The 21,272-nt window shown below is 46.7% G+C and overlaps 1 protein-coding gene across 6 annotated transcripts in view; it reads right to left on the reverse strand.

The window, feature by feature from the left end:
• The window catches only part of step (cytohesin steppke), a gene marked incomplete at its 3' end in the record, with an annotated part of 586,727 nt that overhangs the window by 116,681 nt on the left and 448,774 nt on the right, over positions 1 to 21,272 (reverse strand).

The following is a 21,272-nucleotide window of genomic DNA, read 5'->3' on the forward strand; positions in this document are numbered from 1 at the left end:
CCATACACACAGACACAAACACACAGACACATACACACACATAAACACACACACACACACACACACACACACACACACACACACACACCGTGTACGTAAGGCCCATATTGGAGTATGCGGCACCAGTTTGGAACCCATACCTAGCCAAGCACGTAAAGAAACTAGAGAAAGTGCAAAGGTTTGCAACAAGACTAGTCGCAGAGCTAAGAGGTATGTCCTACGAGGAGAGATTAAGGGAAATCAACCTGACGACACTGGAGGACAGGAGAGATAGGGGGGGCATGATAACGACATACAAAATACTGAGAGGAATTGACAAGGTGGACAAAGACAGGATGTTCCAGAGATTGGACACAGTAACAAGGGGACACAGTTGGAAGCTGAAGACACAGATGAATCACAGGGATGTTAGGAAGTATTTCTTCAGCCACAGAGTAGTCAGTAAGTGGAATAGTTTGGGAAGCGATGTAGTGGAGGCAGGATCCATACATAGCTTTAAGCAGAGGTATGATAAAGCTCACGGTTCAGGGAGAGTGACCTAGTAGCGATCAGTGAAGAGGCGGGGCCAGGAGCTCGGACTCGACCCCTGCAACCTCAACTAGGTGAGTACACACACACACACACACACACACACACACACACACACACACACACACACACACACACACACACACACATACACACAGGAGGCTCCTCGTCCTAACACAACTACATAAAACACTATATTCTAAGCTTCGCTCTGAAACTTCTGAGAAGACCGTGATAAGTGAAGGACAGAGATTTCCAGGAACACACGTAATTCATGAAAAAAGAGAAGATGGACACAAACCGGGAACCTACATGGAGTCTACCCGGAGGGCATTCCGGGGAACAACGCCCCCGCGGCCCTGTTTATGACCATGCCTCCTGATGGATCAGGGCCTGATCAACGAGGCTGTTACTGCTGGCCACACATAGTCCAACGTACGAACCACAGCCCGGCAGATCTGGCACTGACTTTAGGTGTCTGTCCAGCTCCCTTTTGAAGACAACCAGGGGTCTATTGGTAATTGCCCTTATGGCTGGTGAGAGGCGGTTGAACAGTCTTGGGCCCCGGACACTTATTGTATTTTCTCTCAATGGCGCCCCTACTTTTCATTAATTGTATGTTACATCGCCTGCCAAATCTTTTTCTTTAGTAGGCAGTGATTTCTGTGTGCAGGTTAGGGACCAGTCCCTCTAGAATCTTCCATGTGTAGATTATGATATCTCTCTCTCGCCTGCGCTCAAGTGAGTACAAGTCAAGTGCTTCCAGGCGCTCCCAGTAGTTAAGGAGTTTGATGGAACTTATATGTACAGTAAAGGTTCTCTGTACATTCTCTAGTTCTGCAATTTCACCTGCTTTGAATGGGGATGTTACTGAACAGCAGTATTCCAGCCTAGAGAGAACAAGTGATTGAAAAAGGAGCATCACTGGCTTGACATCTCTTGTTCTCATTATCCATCCTATCAGTTTCCTCGCAGATGTGATAGTGGCATTGTTGTGGTCCTTGAAGGTGAGGTCTTCGGACATTACCACTCCTAGGTCCTTCACATTACTTTTCCGCTCTGTGTGATTGGAGTTTGTAGTATACTCAGTCCTAGCTATTATCTCCTCCAGCTTTCCATAACGGAGTAGTTGGAATTTGTCTTCATTGAACATCATATTGTTCTCTGTTGCCCATTGGAAAACTTGGTTTATATCTTCTTGAAGATTTGCAGTGTCCTCAACGGATGACACTCTCATGCAGATCCTAGTATCGTCTGCAAACGATGATACGGTGCTATGGTTTACATCTCTGCCTATGTCTGGTATGAGAATGAGGAACAGGATAGGGGCGAGTACTGTGCCTTGTGAAACAGAGCTCTTCACTATGGCAACTTCCGATTTAACTCTGTTTACCACTACTCTTTGTGTTCGAGTGTTTAGAGAGTTGAAAATCAATCTGCCTACTTTGCCAGTTATCCCTTTAGCAGGCACTTTGTGTGCTATTACACCATGATCGCACTTGTCAAAGGCTATTGCAAAATCTGTGTAAAATCTGAGCTACGACAGCAAGAGTTATGACAGTGAATATCACAGAAAGATATCACTGCAGGAGCACATTACCTCCGTAACTTCTGAGACATATGTTAACTTCTGAGACATGTGAGGTTAAGACACTTCTTCAGGATTGTCAATAATGAATATCTGAATGTACACCACTTATGTGTGTAAGTCCATCTTTTAATATGCAGCACCAGCCTGGTGGTGGTGATTCACTGGTGAGGAAACGTACATCTCTGGACACAGGTCTTTGTTAAATGATGACAAGTAACTAGGTAGGCTTCCGCTGACGTACCCATCTAGGTTTTACACCACGTTTAAAAATAAAAACATAACTTCGGTAGCTGGTAGTGAGCTAAAGTATCCTCACTTGGTCATGTTCAGAGGTCTGACATTCTCCAAAAATTTGCAAACAGACTTATCCCAAGGCCGCGGAGTGTGCACTATATACCTTTGATGAGTTCCCAGTCTTTCTACTCCTGGAGCCCGGCCGTGGGCCAGGCTTGTCTGGTGCTTACCTGAGCAACCAGGCTGTAAACCATACCCCGGCCGGGATTGAACCCGCGGTCATAGAGTCTCAAAACTCCAGCCCGTCGCGTTAGCCACTAGACCAGCTAGCCACGGGCTGGAGTTTTGAGACTCTATGACCGCGGGTTCAATCCCGGCCGGGGGTATGGTTTATTTGCAATCGTGTCATTACGATTTCTTGAGTCGAGTCAACCAGGCTGTTGCTGCTGGTGGCCCGCTGCAAGGAAAGACTAAATGAACTTGACCTGATAACTACTTAAGAGAAGACTTAAGGATAAGGAGAAACTATATAAACAAGAGAACTAAGAACACAAGGATACAGATGGAAGATAAACAACTACACAGAAGAATCCCCGAGACATTACAAGTACTTTGCCAAGTGGAGTTAACCGAGTGTGATAGCCATCATGGAGACAAACTTCACAGACAACGGCCAGAAACTAGTATTAGCGGTCGAAAAAAAAAATAGGAGTCTGTTCCAGGAGCCACGGACACCCAGACACGTCCACCCACAGCTAAAAAGCCTTTAATGGGATACTTGATAATATCGCCGCTGATCTACTGATGTCCTCCACCTTAGGTTGACAGATTTTAAAACCGCATAAAATCCACATTGTGGTGAAATATGAAGGACAACACACCAGAAGGACTTTTCCGGGGGTCAGCCCCCCCCCAGGCTTACTCCCAGACAATGCCTACTGGAGCATCAAGGTCTGTTCAACCAGGCTGTAACTATCATACACCATATATCAGCAGCACACTGCTCATGTACCTTATTTTTTAAAATTTAGTAGCCTGGTTGATTAGGCCCTGGTCCACCGGGAGGCCTGGTTGTGGACCGGGCCGCAAGGGCGTTGATCCCCGGAATACCTTACAGGAAGACTCCAGGTAGCAGGTAGTGATCAGCCGAGCTATGGTACCCACCTTGGACTGCGTGAGATCACCCAGGGGGTGATCTCACGCAGGGTGATCTCACGGTGATCGCCCAGGGGACCGTGCTGCAGGGCCACTCACTGAATCCTCTACAAGTAGCCAGATTCAGTAAGTTAAGTAATATCAGGAGGAGCATAAGGTTTCAGAGGAGAGGAGACGGATAGAGAGGAGGGTGGGGAGGAGGAGGAGGAAAGAGGAGTAAAGGAAGGAGGAGGAGGAGGAGGAGCAAGAGGAGGAGGAGGAAGAGGAGGAGGAGGAAGAAGAAGAGGAGGAGGGGAAGGGGGACGGGTAGAGGAAGAGGAGGAGGAGGAGGAGGAGGAGGAGGAGGAGGAGGAAGTGGAGGAAGTGGAGGAGGAGGAGGAGGAGGAGGAGGAGGAGGAGGAAGAGGAGGAGGAGGAGGAGGAGGAGGGGGAGGAGGAGGAGGGGCGGGGTTTAACGTGAAAATCAATCTCTGTCCTGAGCCACAATATCGCAAGTGGGGAGTGTGAAGGGGCGATTTGGTGGGGGATTGAGGAAGGGGTGCGGAAGGGGATAGACAAGGGGGGGGGGTAAGACGGGAAGGATTGACTAGAATTGACGAGTGAGCTCATTGATGGAAGGTGGCGAGGATAAGTAGACGAGAAGGTAGAGAAGGTCCTCTCCATTCACAGCTTTATGAGTGGGTACGATAGTGCCCAGAGGCGGGGCCAGGAGCTATGATTCAACCCGTGCAACCATTAGATGAGTACACACACACAAACACACACACACACACACACACACACACACACACACACACACACACACACACACACACACACACACACACACACACACACACACACCTTGACTCACAACTTTCCACACATCTTAATCATTAACATAATTCATAAAACTATACCGCTTACAATTACTTGAATCTTAACTAAAGTGTTATCACTCTGTGCCTGATTAAGGTGATGTCATCATGTCAACGTGATGTAATCATCATGTCAACGTGATGTCATCATGTCAACGTGACGTAATCATGTCAATGTGATGTCATCAGAGCTCTGTTCCACAAGGCACAGTACTCGCCCCCATCTTATTCCTTATCCTCATATCAGACATAAACAGAGATATACACCACAGCACCGTATCATCCTTTGCGGATGATACTAGGATCTGCATGAGGCTGTCATCTGCTGAGGACGCGGTTAACCTCCAAGAAGATATAAACAAAGTTTTCCAGTGGGCAACGGTAAACAATATGATGTTCAATGAGGACAAATTCCAACTACTCCGTTATGGAAAACTGGAGGAGATAATAACTAGAACAGAGTATACTACTGACTCCGGCCATACAATAGAGCGGAAAAATAATGTAAGGGACCTGGGAGTAGTAATGTCTGAGGATCTCACTTTCAAGGATCACAACAGTGCCACGATCGCACGTGCAAAGAAAATGATAGGATGGATAATGAGAACTTTCAAAACGAGAGATGCCAAGCCCATGATGATCCTTTTCAAATCACTTGTTCTCTCTAGGCTGGAATACTGCTGTACATTAACATCTCCATACAAAGCAGGTGAAATCGCAGATCTAGAGAGTGTACAGAGATCCTTTACTGCACGTATAAGTTCTGTCAAGCACCTTAACTACTGGGAACGCTTGGAAGCACTTGACTTGTACTCGTTGGAACGCAGGAGGGAGAGATATATCATAATCTACACTTGGAAAATCTTGGAAGGAATGGTCCCAAATCTGCACACAGAAATCACTCCCTACGAAAGTAAAAGACTGGGCAGGCGATGCAAAATGCCGCCAATAAAAAGTAGGGGCGCCATTGGTACACTAAGAGAAAACACCATAAGTGTCCGGGGCCCAAAACTGTTCAACAGCCTCCCATCAAGCATTAGGGGAATTGCCAATAAACCCCTGGCTGGCTTCAAGAGAGAGCTGGAGATACCTAAAGTCAGTGCCGGATCAGCCGGGCTGTGGCTCGTACGTCGGACTGCGTGCGGCAAGCAGTAACAGCCTAGTTGATCAGGCCCTGATCCATCGGGAGGCCTGGTCGTGGACCGGGCCGCGGGGGCGTTGATCCCCGGAATAACCTCCAGGTAACCTCCAGGTAATCATATAACATTATCTTACGTAAGAAACATCTGGCTGATAATACACCAAAGTACAAAGATAAATAAGACAACAGAAGATGGACTACACAGCTCAACCACAACAACAACAACAACACCATCACCACCACCACCACCACCACCACCACCATCACCACCACCATCACCACCACCACTGCCGCCACCACCACCCAACTAATAAACCAGCCAACCACCACCACCACCCAACTAATAAACCAGCCAACCACCACCACCAACCAACTAATAAACCAGCCAACCACCACCACCAACCAACTAATAAACCAGCCAACCACCACCACCACCCAACTAATAAACCAGCCAACCACCACCACCACCCAACTAATAAACCAGCCAACCACCACCACCACCCAACTAATAAACCAGCCAACCACCACCACCAACCAACAAATAAACCAGCCAACCACCACCACCAACCAACTAATAAACCAGCCAACCACCACCACCAACCAATAAACCAGACAACCACCACCACCACCCAACTAATAAACCAGCCAACCACCACCACCACCCAACTAATAAACCAGCCAACCACCACCACCACCCAACTAATAAACCAGCCAACCACCACCACCAACCAACTAATAAACCAGCCAACCACCACCACCAACCAACTAATAAACCAGCCAACCACCACCACCACCCAACTAATAAACCAGCCAACCACCAACACCACCCAACTAATGAACCAGCCAACCACCACCACCACCCAACTAATAAACCAGCTAACCACCACCACCAACCAACTAATAAACCAGCCAACCACCACCACCACCCAACTAATAAACCAGCCAACCACCACCACCAACCAACTAATAAACCAGCCAACCACCACCACCAACCAACTAATAAACCAGCCAACAACCACCACCAACTAATAAACCAGCCAACCACCACCACCAACCAACTAATAAACCAGCCAACCACCACCACCAACCAACTAATAAACCAGACAACCACCACCACCAACTAATAAACCAGCCAACCAATACCACCAACCAACTAATAAACCAGCCAACCACCACCACCAACCAACTAATAAACCAGCCAACCACCACCACCAACCAACTAATAAACCAGCCAACCACCACCACCAACCAATAAACCAGCCAACCACCACCACCAACCAACTAATAAACCAGCCAACCACCACCACCAACCAACTAATAAACCAGCCAACCACCACCACCAACCAACTAATAAACCAGCCAACCACCACCACCAACCAACTAATAAACCAGCCAACCACCACCACCAACTAATAAACCAGCCAACCACCACCACCAACCAATAAACCAGCCAACCACCACCACCAACCAACTAATAAACCAGCCAACCACCACCAACCAACTAATAAACCAGCCAACCAATACCACCAACCAACTAATAAACCAGCCAACCACCACCACCAACCAACTAATAAACCAGGCAACCACCACCACCAACCAACTAATAAACCAGCCAACCAATACCACCAACCAACTAATAAACCAGCCAACCACCACCACCAACCAACTAATAAACCAGCCAACCACCACCACCAACCAACTAATAAACCAGCCAACCACCACCACCAACCAACTAATAAACCAGCCAACCACCACCACCAACCAACTAATAAACCAGCCAACCACCACCACCAACCAACTAATAAACCAGCCAACCACCACCACCAACCAACTAATAAACCAGCCAACCAATACCACCAACCAACTAATAAACCAGCCAACCACCACCACCAACTAATAAACCAGCCAACCAATACCACCAACCAACTAATAAACCAGCCAACCACCACCAACTAACTAATAAACCAGCCAACCACCACCACCAACCAACTAATAAACCAGCCAACCATCACCACCAACCAACTAATAAACCAGCCAACCACCACCACCAACCAATAAACCAGCCAACCACCACCACCAACCAACTAATAAACCAGCCAACCACCACCACCAACCAATAAACCAGCCAACCACCACCACCAACCAACTAATAAACCAGCCAACCACCACCACCAACCAACTAATAAACCAGCCAACCACCACCACCAACCAACTAATAAACCAGCCAACCACCACCACCAACCAACTAATAAACCAGCCAACCAATACCACCAACCAACAAATAAACCAGCCAACCACCACCACCAACCAACTAATAAACCAGCCAACCACTACCACCAACCAACTAATAAACCAGCCAACCACCACCACCAACCAACTAATAAACCAGCCAACCAATACCACCAACCACCTAATAAACCAGCCAACCACCACCACCAACCAACTAATAAACCAGCCAACCACCACCACCAACCAACTAATAAACCAGCCAACCAATACCACCAACCAACTAATAAACCAGCCAACCACCACCACCAACCAACTAATAAACCAGCCAACCACCACCACCAACTAATAAACCAGCCAACCACCACCACCAACTAATAAACCAGCCAACCACCACCACCAACCAACTAATAAACCAGCCAACCACCACCACCAACCAACTAATAAACCAGACAACCACCACCACCAACCAACTAATAAACCAGCCAACCAATACCACGAACCAACTAATAAACCAGCCAACCACCACCACCAACTAATAAACCAGCCAACCACCACCACCAACCAACTAATAAACCAGCCAACCACCACCACCAACCAACTAATAAACCAGACAACCACCACCACCAACCAACTAATAAACCAGCCAACCAATACCACGAACCAACTAATAAACCAGCCAACCACCACCACCAACCAACTAATAAACCAGCCAACCACCACCACCAACCAACTAATAAACCAGCCAACCACCACCACCAACCAATAAACCAGCCAACCACCACCACCAACCAACTAATAAACCAGCCAACCACCACCACCAACCAACTAATAAACCAGCCAACCACCACCACCAACCAACTAATAAACCAGCCAACCACCACCACCAACCAACTAATAAACCAGCCAACCACCACCACCAACCAACTAATAAACCAGCCAACCACCACCACCAACCAATAAACCAGCCAACCACCACCACCAACTAATAAACCAGCCAACCACCACCACCAACCAACTAATAAACCAGCCAACCAATACCACCAACCACCTAATAAACCAACCAACCACCACCACCAACCAATAAACCAGCCAACCACCACCACCAACCAACTAATAAACCAGCCAACCAATACCACCAACCAACTAATAAACCAGCCAACCACCACCACCAACCAACTAATAAACCAGCCAACCACCACCACCAACTAATAAACCAGCCAACCACCACCACCAACTAATAAACCAGCCAACCACCACCACCAACCAACTAATAAACCAGCCAACCACCACCACCAACCAACTAATAAACCAGACAACCACCACCACCAACCAACTAATAAACCAGCCAACCAATACCACGAACCAACTAATAAACCAGCCAACCACCACCACCAACCAACTAATAAACCAGCCAACCACCACCACCAACCAACTAATAAACCAGCCAACCACCACCACCAACCAATAAACCAGCCAACCACCACCACCAACCAACTAATAAACCAGCCAACCACCACCACCAACCAACTAATAAACCAGCCAACCACCACCACCAACCAACTAATAAACCAGCCAACCACCACCACCAACCAACTAATAAACCAGCCAACCACCACCACCAACCAACTAATAAACCAGCCAACCACCACCACCAACCAATAAACCAGCCAACCACCACCACCAACTAATAAACCAGCCAACCACCACCACCAACCAACTAATAAACCAGCCAACCAATACCACCAACCAACTAATAAACCAGCCAACCACCACCACCAACCAACTAATAAACCAGGCAACCACCACCACCAACCAACTAATAAACCAGCCAACCAATACCACCAACCAACTAATAAACCAGCCAACCACCACCACCAACCAACTAATAAACCAGCCAACCACCACCACCAACCAACTAATAAACCAGCCAACCACCACCACCAACCAACTAATAAACCAGCCAACCACCACCACCAACCAACTAATAAACCAGCCAACCACCACCACCAACCAACTAATAAACCAGCCAACCACCACCACCAACCAACTAATAAACCAGCCAACCAATACCACCAACCAACTAATAAACCAGCCAACCACCACCACCAACTAATAAACCAGCCAACCAATACCACCAACCAATAAACCAGCCAACCACCACCAACTAACTAATAAACCAGCCAACCACCACCACCAACCAACTAATAAACCAGCCAACCATCACCACCAACCAACTAATAAACCAGCCAACCACCACCACCAACCAATAAACCAGCCAACCACCACCACCAACCAACTAATAAACCAGCCAACCACCACCACCAACCAACTAATAAACCAGCCAACCACCACCACCAACCAACTAATAAACCAGCCAACCACCACCACCAACCAACTAATAAACCAGCCAACCACCACCACCAACCAACTAATAAACCAGCCAACCACCACCACCAACCAACTAATAAACCAGCCAACCAATACCACCAACCAACTAATAAACCAGCCAACCACCACCACCAACCAACTAATAAACCAGCCAACCACTACCACCAACCAACTAATAAACCAGCCAACCACCACCACCAACCAACTAATAAACCAGCCAACCAATACCACCAACCACCTAATAAACCAGCCAACCACCACCACCAACCAACTAATAAACCAGCCAACCACCACCACCAACCAACTAATAAACCAGCCAACCAATACCACCAACCAACTAATAAACCAGCCAACCACCACCACCAACCAACTAATAAACCAGCCAACCAATACCACCAACCAACTAATAAACCAGCCAACCACCACCACCAACCAACTAATAAACCAGCCAACCAATACCACCAACCAACTAATAAACCAGCCAACCACCACCACCAACCAACTAATAAACCAGCCAACCAATACCACCAACCAACTAATAAACCAGCCAACCACCACCACCAACCAACTAATAAACCAGCCAACCAATACCACCACCCAACTAATAAACCAGCCAGCCACCAACACCACCCAACTAATAAACCAGCCAACCACCACCACCACCCAACTAATAAACCAGCCAACCACCACCACCAACCAACTAATAAACCAGCCAACCACCACCACCACCCAACTAATAAACCAGCCAACCACCACCACCACCCAACTAGTAAACCAGCGAACCACCACCACCACCCAACTAATAAACCAGCCAACCACCACCACCACCCAACTAATGAACCAGCCAACAATCACCACAACCACCCAACTAATGAACCAGCCAACCACCACCACAACCAACCAATGAACCAGCCAACCACCACCACAACCACCCAACTAATGAACCAGCCAACCACCACCACAACCACCACCCAACTAATGAACCAGCCAACCACCACCACCACCCAACTAATAAACCAGCCAACCACCACCACAACCACCACCACCACCCAACTAATGAACCAGCCAACTACCACCACCACCCAACTAGTGAACCAGCCAACCACCACCACAACCACCACCACCACCCAACTAATGAGCCAGCCAACCACCACCACCACCCAACTAATGAACCAGCCAACCACAACCACCACCCAACTAATGAACCAGCCAACCACCACCACCACCCAACTAATGAGCCAGCCAACCACCACCACCCAACTAATGAACCAGCCAACCACCACCACAACCACCACCCAACTAATAAACCAGCCAACCACCACCACCACCCAACTAATGAACCAGCCAACCACCACCACAACCACCACCACCACCCAACTAATGAACCAGCCAACCACCACCATCCAACTAATGAACCAGCCAACCACCACCACCACCCATCTAATAAACCAGCCAACCACCACCACCACCCAACTAATGAACCAGCCAACCACCACCACAACCACCACCCAACTAATGAACCAGCCAACCACCACCACCACACACCGAACTAATCAACCAGCCAACTACCACCACCCACCCAACTAATCAACCAGCCAACCACCACCCACCCAACTAATCAACCAGCCAACCACCACCCACCCAACTAATCAAGCAGCCAACCACCACCACCCACCCAACTAATGAACCAGCCAACTACCACCACCCACCCAACTAATCAACCAGCCAACCACTACCACCACTCACCCAACTAATCAACCAGAAAACCACCACCACCCACCCAACTAATGAACCAGCCAACCACCACCACCACCCACCAAACTAATCAATCAGCCAACCATCGCCACACCACCCAACTAATGAACCAGCCAACCACCCACCCAACTAATCAAGCAGCCAACCACCACCCACCCAACTAATCAACCAGCCAACCACCACCCACTCAACTAATCAACCAGCCAACCACTACCACCACCCACCCAACTAATCAACCACCCAACCACCACCACCCACGCAACTAATGAACCAGCCAACCACCACCCACCCAACTAATCAAGCAGCCAACCACCACCCAATCAACTAATCAACCAGCCAACTACCACCACCACCCAACCAACTAATCAATCAGTCAACCACCACCACCACCCAACTAATCAACCAGCCAACAACCACCACCCAAACAACTAATCAACCGGCCAACCACCACCACCCAACCAACTAATCAACCAGCCAACCACCACCACCCAACCAATCAACCGGCAAACAACCACCCCCACCCAACCAACTAATCAACCAGCCAACCACCACCACCCAACCAACTAATCAACCAGCCAACCACCACCACCACCCACCCAATTGATCAACCAGCCAACCACCACCACCCAACCAACTAATCAACCAGTCAACCACCACCACCACCCAACCAATCAACCAGCCAACCACCACCACCACCCAACTAATGAACCAGCAAACCACCACCCACCCAACTAATGAACCAGCCAACCACCACCACCACCCACCCAACTAATGAACCAGCCAACCACCACCACCATCCACCCAACTAATGAACCAGCCAATCACCACCACTACCCACCCAACAAATGAACCAGCCAACCACCACCACCACCCACCCAACTAATGAACCAGCCAACCACCACCACCACACACCCAACTAATCAACCACCACCACCACTCACCAAACTAATCAATCAGCCAACCACCATTACCACCCACCCAATGAACCAGCCAACCACCACCACCACACACCCAACTAATCAACCACCACCAGCACTCACCAAACTAATCAATCAGCCAACCACCATCACCACCCACCCAACTAATGAACCAGCCAACCACCACCCACCCACCTAATCAACCAGCCAACCACCACCCACCCAACTAATCAACAAGCCAACCACCACCACCCACCTAACTAATCAACCAGCCAACCCCCCCCCCAACTAATAAACCAGTCAACCACCACCACTATCCACCCAACTAATCAAGCAGCCGACCACCACCACCACCACCCAACCAACCAATCAACCAGCCAACCACCACCACCACCCAACCAACTAATCAACCAGCCGACCAACCAATCACCACTACCTCCTGACGTACGATTCTTTACTGTTCTCACCTCACTCTCAATAAGTATAATTGTAAAAAGTATGGTGTGTGTGAGAGGATGAAAGTCAACGTTGAGTGAACCTGGTCCAGTACGATGTTCTTCTCTATATTCATACCTGTCATTATAATGCTTCTATATACACCACACAATATTATTCAACAGAATTCAAGTGTCCTTCACCCAGAAAATACCTTGTACAGTGTGTGGTAGTGACTCTAGTACAGTGTGTGGTAGTGACTCTAGTACAGTGTGTGGTAGTGACTCTAGTACAGTGTGTGGTAGTGACTCTAGTACAGTGTGTGGTAGTGACTCTAGTACAGTGTGTGGTAGTGACTCTAGTACAGTGTGTGGTAGTGACTCTAGTACAGTGTGTGGTAGTGACTCTAGTACAGTGTGTGGTAGTGACTCTAGTACAGTTTGTGGTAGTGACTCTAGTACAGTGTGTGGTAGTGACTCTAGTACAGTGTGTGGTAGTGACTCTAGTACAGTGTGTGGTAGTGACTCTAGTACAGTGTGTGGTAGTGACTCTAGTACAGTGTGTGGTAGTGACTCTAGTACAGTGTGTGGTAGTGACTCTAGTACAGTGTGTGGTAGTGACTCTAGTACAGTGTGTGGTAGTGACTCTAGTACAGTGTGTGGTAGTGACTCTAGTACAGTTTGTGGTAGTGACTCTAGTACAGTGTGTGGTAGTGACTCTAGTACAGTGTGTGGTAGTGACTCTAGTACAGTGTGTGGTAGTGACTCTAGTACAGTGTGTGGTAGTGACTCTAGTACAGTGTGTGGTAGTGACTCTAGTACAGTGTGTGGTAGTGACTCTAGTACAGTGTGTGGTAGTGACTCTAGTACAGTGTGTGGTAGTGACTCTAGTACAGTGTGTGGTAGTGACTCTAGTACAGTTTGTGGTAGTGACTCTAGTACAGTGTGTGGTAGTGACTCTAGTACAGTGTGTGGTAGTGACTAGTACAGTGTGTGGTAGTGACTCTAGTACAGTTTGTGGTAGTGACTCTAGTACAGTGTGTGGTAGTGACTCTAGTACAGTTTGTGGTAGTGACTCTAGTACAGTGTGTGGTAGTGACTCTAGTACAGTGTGTGGTAGTGACTAGTACAGTGTGTGGTAGTGACTCTAGTACAGTGTGTGGTAGTGACTAGTACAGTGTGTGGTAGTGACTCTAGTACAGTGTGTGGTAGTGACTAGTACAGTGTGTGGTAGTGACTAGTACAGTGTGGTAGTGACTGTAGTACAGTGTGTGGTAGTGACTCTAGTACAGTGTGTGGTAGTGACTCTAGTACAGTGTGTGGTAGTGACTCTAGTACAGTTTGTGGTAGTGACTCTAGTACAGTTTGTGGTAGTGACTAGTACAGTGTGTGGTAGTGACTCTAGTACAGTCTGTGGTAGTGACTCTAGTACAGTGTGTGGTAGTGACTAGTACAGTGTGTGGTAGTGACTAGTACAGTGTGGTAGTGACTAGTACAGTGTGTGGTAGTGACTCTAGTAGTGTGTGGTAGTGACTCTAGTACAGTGTGTGGTAGTGACTAGTACAGTGTGTGGTAGTGACTCTAGTACAGTGTGTGGTAGTGACTAGTACAGTGTGTGGTAGTGACTCTAGTACAGTTTGTGGTAGTGACTCTAGTACAGTGTGGTAGTGACTAGTACAGTATGTGGTATTGACTCTAGTACAGTGTGTGGTAGTGACTCTAGTACAGTATGTGGTAGTGACTCTAGTACAGTGTGTGGTAGTGACTCTAGTACAGTGTGTGGTAGTGACTCTAGTACAGTGTGTGGAAGTGACTCTAGTACAGTGTGGTAGTGACTCTAGTACAGTGTGTGGTAGTGATTCTAGTACAGTGTGTGGTAGTGACTAGTACAGTGTGTGGTAGTGACTAGTACAGTGTGTGGTAGTGACTCTAGTACAGTGTGTGGTAGTGACTAGTACAGTGTGTGGTAGTGACTCTAGTACAGTGTGTGGCAGTGACTAGTACAGTGTGTGGTAGTGACTCTAGTACAGTGTGTGGTAGTGACTAGTACAGTGTGTGGTAGTGATTCTAGTACAGTGTGTGGTAGTGACTCTAGTACAGTGTGTGGTAGTGACTAGTACAGTGTGTGGTAGTGACTCTAGCACAGTGTGTGGTAGTGACTCTAGTACAGTGTCTGGTAGTGACTAGTACAGTGTGTGGTAGTGACTCTAGCACAGTGTGTGTGGTAGTGACTAGTACAGTGTGTGGTAGTGACTCTAGTACAGTGTGTGGCAGTGACTAGTACAGTGTGTGGTAGTGACTCTAGTACAGTGTGTGGCAGTGACTAGTAGTGTGTGGTAGTGACTCTAGTACAGTGTGTGGCAGTGACTAGTACAGTGTGTGGTAGTGACTCTAGTACAGTGTGTGGTAGTGACTAGTACAGTGTGTGGTAGTGACTCTAGTACAGTGTGTGGCAGTGACTAGTACAGTGTGTGGTAGTGACTCAAGTACAGTGTGTGGCAGTGACTAGTACAGTGTGTGGTAGTGACTCTAGTACAGTGTGTGGTAGTGACTCTAGCACAGTTTGTGGTAGTGGCTCTAGTACAGTGTGTGGTAGTGACTCTAGTACAGTGTGTGGTAGTGACTCTAGTACAGTGTGTGGTAGTGACTAGTACAGTGTGTGGCAGTGACTAGTACAGTGTGTGGTAGTGACTCTAGTACAGTGTGTGGTAGTGACTAGTACAGTGTGTGGTAGTGACTAGTACAGTGTGTGGTAGTGACTCTAGTACAGTGTGTGGTAGTGACTAGTACAGTGTGTGGTAGTGACTCTAGTACAGTGTGTGGCAGTGACTAGTACAGTGTGTGGTAGTGACTCTAGTACAGTGTGTGGTAGTGGCTCTAGTACAGTATGTGGTAGTGACTCTAGTACAGTGTGTGGTAGTGACTCTAGTACAGTGTGTGGTAGTGACTCTAGTACAGTGTGTGGTAGTGACTCTAGTACAGTATGTGGTAGTGACTCTAGTACAGTATGTGGTAGTGACTCTAGTACAGTATGTGGTAGTGACTCTAGTACAGTGTGTGGTAGTGACTCTAGTACAGTGTGTGGTAGTGACTCTAGTACAGTGTGTGGTAGTGACTCTAGTAGTGTGTGGTAGTGACTCTAGTACAGTGTGTGGTAGTGACTCTAGTACAGTGTGTGGTAGTGACTAGTACAGTGTGTGGCAGTGACTAGTACAGTGTGTGGTAGTGACTAGTACAGTGTGTGGTAGTGACTAGTACAGTGTGTGGTAGTGACTAGTACAGTGTGTGGTCGTGACTAGTACAGTGTGTGGTAGTGACTCTAGTACAGTGTGTGGTAGTGACTAGTACAGTGTGTGGTAGTGACTCTAGTACAGTGTGTGGCAGTGACTAGTACAGTGTGTGGTAGTGACTCTAGTACAGTGTGTGGTAGTGGCTCTAGTACAGTATGTGGTAGTGACTCTAGTACAGTGTGTGGTAGTGACTCTAGTACAGTGTGTGGTAGTGACTCTAGTACAGTATGTGGTAGTGACTCTAGTACAGTGTGTGGTAGTGACTCTAGTACAGTATGTGGTAGTGACTCTAGTACAGTATGTGGTAGTGACTCTAGTACAGTGTGTGGTAGTGACTCTAGTACAGTGTGTGGTAGTGACTCTAGTAGTGTGTGGTAGTGACTCTAGTACAGTGTGTGGTAGTGACTCTAGTACAGTGTGTGGTAGTGACTAGTACAGTGTGTGGTAGTGACTCTAGTACAGTGTGTGGTAGTGACTAGTACAGTGTGTGGTAGTGACTCTAGTACAGTGTGTGGTAGTGACTCTAGTACAGTGTGTGGTAGTGACTCTAGTACAGTATGTGGTAGAGAGAGAGAGAGAGAGAGAGAGAGAGAGAGAGAGAGAGAGAGAGAGAGAGAGAGAGAGAGAGAGAGAGAGAGAGAGAGAGAGAGAGAGAGAGAGAGAGAGAGAATCTTCATGTTTAAGGAATTTCATAACCTGGCCACTCCTCCATCCTTGCCAATCCCTCTCCTTCCCATCCATTCCTCCTACTTCAATCCTCCCTCCCTGCCATCCACTCCTACTTCCAATCCTCCATCCCTCCCATCCACTCCTACTTCCAATCTTCCATCCCTGCCATCCACTCCTACTTCCAATCCTCCCTCCCTCCCTCAAAAGTGGATTACATAGCAGCGTTCATCGTGGTCCAGGAACCGCCCGAGGGCCGACGCGCGTAATTAAATTTACAAAATAAAAAAAACTACAAAAAATAGCAGGGCAGCTGGTGTGAACCCCGTTAACACGAACCCTCGCCACTGACTCCCTCTCGTGTTAAACGTACACAACACCAGAGGGAAAAGAACCAGAAAAAAACTGTGAACCTTAAAAGGGACTCTCTCTGTCCTGGCAAACCGACTTTGCGAACATGTCACGTTCAACGAGGAGCTGTCGTTCAATAAGGCACTGTCGTTGAAAGAGAAGCCAACGTTGAGCTCCCAGCACTTACGCTGAGCTCTCAGCACTTACGCTGAGTTACCAGCACTTACGCTGAGTTACCAGCACTTACGCTGAGTTACCAGCACTTACGCTGAGCTCCCAGCACTTACGCTGAGTTACCAGCACTTACGCTGAGCTCCCAGCACTTACGCTGAGTTACCAGCACTTACGCTGAGCTCCCAGCACTTACGCTGAGTTACCAGCACTTACGCTGAGTTACCAGCACTTACGCTGAGTTACCAGCACTTACGCTGAGTTACCAGCACTTACGCTGAGTTACCAGCACTTACGCTGAGCTCCCAGCACTTACGCTGAGTTACCAGCACTTACGCTGAGTTACCAGCACTTACGCTGAGTTACCAGCACTTACGCTGAGCTCCCAGAACTTACGCTGAGTTACCAGCACTTACACTGAGCTCCCAGCACTTACGCTGAGTTACCAGCACTTACGCTGAGTTACCAGCACTTACGCTGAGTTACCAGCACTTACGCTGAGTTACCAGCACTTACGCTGAGTTACCAGCACTTACGCTGAGTTACCAGCACTTACGCTGAGCTCCCAGCACTTACGCTGAGCTCCCAGCACTTACGCTGAGCTCCCAGCACTTACGCTGAGCTCCCAGCACTGAAGAACATCCAATATACAACTCAGATCCATGAAATTTCATTAGAATTATTTTTTCAGTCTGGTGAAGTGCTGGTCAGGGATCTTAGTGAAGTGCTGGTCAGGGATCTTAGTGAAGTGCTGGTCAGGGATCTTAGTGAAGTGCTGGTCAGGGATCTTAGTGAAGTGCTGGTCAGGGATCTTAGTGAAGTGCTGGTCAGGGATCTTAGTGAAGTGCTGGTCAGGGATCTTAGTGAAGTGCTGGTCAGGGATCTTAGTGAAGTGCTGGTCAGGGATCTTAGTGAAGTGCTGGTCAGGGATCTTATTAACACTTGTTTTACATGTTTTGTAAAGCGCCAGGAACACAAAATGCTTCGAATGTTGTGAACAAACAAGTGAGTTTCTATAAAGCTTGACAGTAATGTGAACTAGGTCTGTATCTCTTGAATCGCGTACTTTGTAGAAATAAAAATTATTGTTATTATTATTACTAATTCCCAGTGTGGGAGGTTCACAGATGCACATCAAGAGATTTGATCCGTCTGGAGAAGAACAGAGTTAAATGAGATGGCAAAGGCCCTGAAGACTGCAGCAGAACAATAGTAATAAACTATAAAACAGTAACACTAACATCTATACATTATAATAATGGGTGCTGTATAGCCCTTGTGGCTTAGCGCTTCTTTTTGATAATAATAATAATAATATACATTATAAGAGCCTTTGAGAGGATAATAAAATATCAACTGACTTGATGGAAAGGCACAAGCTACACTTTTACCTTTTCATATAACCTCTGATGAGTTTAGTCTAGAGTTTTTCTACTCCAGCAGCCCGGCTCTGGGACCACACGTCACTGTACCTCGAGTGAACAAAGAGCCTGTCTTTCACAGCTATTAACTAGTACGACAAAAACACAAACATTGGAGATAAAAGAAAAAGCTGAGTTAAGATCTACATTTGAGATCTACATTTACTTTATGGTTGTAAAGTAAATGTGACATTTATTGTGGCAACGTTTCGCTCTCCAGGAGCTTTATCAAGCCATTAAGCTCCTGGAGAGCGAAACGTTGCCGCAATAAATGTCACATTAGTTGCACTTGTGTCCTTTTACTTTACATATTGTCGGTAATTCTACCAACTTTATTACACTACTTTATGGTTGCATTTGACAACTGCAACCACAAAGTAAACAGATTATAAAGTCAAAATTATAATATTCAATTTTCTTATAAATAACAAAGACAGGACGAACATACTAGGCATTCAGTTTATGCACCGACAGAATAAAAATCTTAGTTCGACAAGGTACTCTCCTGGCACCTTAACTCCTTCTTAACCTCATAACAGACAAAGTCCTGGATTCATGTCATTTTTAACATAGGACAACAATACAAGTCAGAAAGTTACTTTGATAAATGACAAGACACTGAGTGACTACAGTAACAGATCAACACTGAGCATCAGAAACCAGCATCAAGCTCCAGCACATTCTCGCTCTCACACACCATCTTACTTACAATATTAACTTTTGCTTTAAATCTTAATACACTAAGAATGTTCCCCAAGCTTGGAAAAGCGAGTATACGTTAAAACGCAACGTTCTGAAGTCAAAACAAGTACAGATCTCGCCACAGACATTAACAAGAAAAATGACAAATAATATTAGCCTCAGACAAACTAATCTTTAAAAGAAAACAACGAAGCAAATGTAGCAAAAACCGTGAAAGTGATCAGGTAGATCATGAGAGATTTTAATGCAAGAGAAGTGGCGCCAATGATAGCACCTTCAACACCCTTCCTTCCAGCCAAAAATATCAAACAATCACTTACTATTTGCCAACTCATTACGAGATTTAAACTCTGCAAATGTGTTCTTCAGAATGGAGAAGAAATATTTATCATAAATTATATCTGATAAATACCTGAAGGCGAAGTACCTGGATCTGAACACTAACAACGTAGTCGACTGAGAGATACGAGGAAAGGTATAGAATAAATCCAGTGAAAAGGAGTGCACTAGGCACAATTACACTGTGATCACATCCGTTGATCAAGCTTCTTCAATTTTCTACTGGCAGCAGATATAAGAAATACTACTGGTACTAATACAGAAGTCTAGAAGAGGTGACTGAACACGTTACTACAGGGGGGTGCCTGACCAGCTAGGCTATGATGGTTATGTAAGTCTAAAGGCTGCAGATAGCAACAGTTTAGGTGATCAGGCGGCCACTGGGGGTTTCTGAGGTATGTACATATCTTCATACCTATAACACCTTTATATTAACTCCAGCCCAAGCAAGAGCCAGTACCAGGGTTTAAAATAAGCAGCGGTGAGACAACAGCTCTAAACTTATAAAATACTTGCAACAAGGCTCCCTCTTACTCCTGCAAACACTTTGAAAAAAAACTGTTAGTTAAGGGACAGAGAGAGAGAGAGAGAGAGAGAGAGAGAGAGAGAGAGAGAGAGAGAGAGAGAGAGAGAGACTGGAGAGGTAGTAAGTACTAAACAAAAATCTTTTAAAAACTTTAAAATGCTCCAACACGGAATTTACACGAGTATAAAAATCTCGTTTCTTTTAAGATTTCTGTTTAAACAGAAATTAAAAGTAAAACATAAAATAAAAAGATAAATATAATATACAGATTGTGATGGTATAGAGGTTGTTGTGAAGTGTGGCCGCAGTGCACAAGATTAAGCTGCAATATAATAATCTCTCTTACTATATAGTAAACTTCATTCAAGTTTATGATTCACTTCGGCAGAACATGTCCAATTTATTTAGATAACTGAAAACATTTGCAACATTTTGAAATTTTATGTAGGATCGTTTGCGTTCACAAGTTTTTTTCAAACCTCGATGTAAATATCAAGTTTGCAGAGTTTTTCTACCCCCAGAGCCTGGCCCTGAGCCTGGCCCTGAGCCTGGCCCTGAGCCTGGCCCTGAGACAGGCT

Source organism: Cherax quadricarinatus, chromosome 10 (assembly GCF_038502225.1).
Source record: "Cherax quadricarinatus isolate ZL_2023a chromosome 10, ASM3850222v1, whole genome shotgun sequence".
Lineage (NCBI taxonomy): Eukaryota > Metazoa > Arthropoda > Malacostraca > Decapoda > Parastacidae > Cherax > Cherax quadricarinatus.